This window comes from Echinops telfairi, unplaced genomic scaffold, assembly GCF_000313985.2.
Source record: "Echinops telfairi isolate 266 unplaced genomic scaffold, ASM31398v2 ScPeMD7_7417;HRSCAF=8455, whole genome shotgun sequence".
Lineage (NCBI taxonomy): Eukaryota > Metazoa > Chordata > Mammalia > Afrosoricida > Tenrecidae > Echinops > Echinops telfairi.
In genome coordinates this window covers 6,343,137-6,344,892 of record NW_022111317.1, presented here as the reverse complement: position 1 = coordinate 6,344,892, position 1,756 = coordinate 6,343,137, and positions in this window count along the sequence as shown.

The following is a 1,756-nucleotide window of genomic DNA, read 5'->3' as shown; positions in this document are numbered from 1 at the left end:
CGAAAACACCAGCTGCTCCGAAGGAGAAAGGCAGGTGTTCCACTCCCACAAAGAGTGACCATCTCAGAAACTCAGAGGCACGGTCCTGTAGGGTTGCTGTGAGTCAGCATGTTTGTCTTTGAGCGATTTCCCATAAACAGAAGCACGCACCTTTCTGTCTGGCTTCTTTCATGCTGCGCATTGATGTTGTGCCACGCACGGCCACCCCTTTTCGCGGCTGAATAGTATTCCATGGCGTGGCTTTGTGCTTCTCCGTTCATCTGTGTCCTCCCCTCCCCCCGGGGCACAGGTCACTTGATATTGAAATGGCACTGCGGGACAGCAAACAAACACACACGCAGCCTGGCAACAAGTCCGGCTTTTTACTGGGGCTCTTGGCTGTTGAACATGTAAATTTCACTCCGGTCGTTGATGCTCCTGTGATGGAAGTCTACCTCTCTTGGCTCCTGGGTTTAAAAGCTGCTGTGACTGCGGGCCAACATGACGACCTAACACACAGCCTGTTTTGATAAATACGGGTTTTGTAGAAATGTTAACGTCACAGTTTGTGCGACCTCAGGGCAGGACTGGGTCCTGAGTCAGGCTCCCCTCCAGGACATCCCAGGAGGCTCTGGGTCAGCCCAGCTGAGGGTCATGGGGACCACCGATGCCCTATACTCAGGCCCCGAGGATCCCAAATGATCCAGGGAATTTTGTGAGGACTGCTGATGTAGCCCGCCTTTTCCCCCCCGCCGGGTGGAAGCTAACATCTGGCATGAAAGGCCACTGGCCCGACCGACTCGCCGCTCAATGCTCTTTGCTTTTGTATAACAGAGTCCTCCCTCTTGCATGCGTGTACGTGCTGCGTGTTCCACCCTTTGCCTGCTTCAAGCCTTCCCCAATGACTCCGTGGTCCCGCGGACTCCCCTTGAGGCCGATGTCCCACCATGAAGGGGACAGAGCCCTGCGGACTGACCGGGCCGTCCTGGGGGTGCTGGCTTCAGGAGCTGAGCTGTGCCATCTCACAGAGCAGAGCCCCCGCTGACAACAGGAGGGCCAGAAGGTGCCGCACAGACACGCGGCCCTGGCTCTGCGCGCGGTGACTTTGAAAGGCGACATTGGTTCTTGATGAGGCCCGGGCGGCTGAGCTTCACTGTGACAAATGGCTCCGGCGAGGCCACCGCGCTGTCGGCGGCAGCGAGGGAGAAGAGGTTCCTCCCCAGCGGCTTCACCCCTAACATTTTTCTTTTGATGATGAACAATTTCAAACAAGCAGAGATCAGACGGCTTGATCATTAGCACCGGGTCTCGAAAGTGCTTTTTCTCCCCTCCTCCCCCTCCCCACCATCTCAGCCATCTCACGTCCCCTCTGCATTTTTCTCTGAAAAAGAAACCACGCCGTTTTCTGACATGACCACGAAGCCAGGATCACCCCGACCACAATACATCACAGTGCTTGGGAAACCACCGAATCCGCCATCATTTAACATCCATCAGCAAATGTCCCTGTTTTCTGACATGACCTTGGTTGGTTGGAATCAGGAGTTCAGAAAGGGCCAGGCTCCAGAAAGGCTGGCGGGTCGTCCTCAGGTGTCCTACGGCCTTTCCAATCTTTCCCCTTCCTTTTCAATGCCATCCACAGCGGGGTGCCAGCCCCCACAATCGAGTGGGACCAGGGGCGGTTGTATCATGGTGGGGCCAAATTAAAGAGACATCAGGCAAGATAAGGCAGGGAAGTGCTCACCTCCGGGACCGCCATGACTTCAGGAGCCAGGCC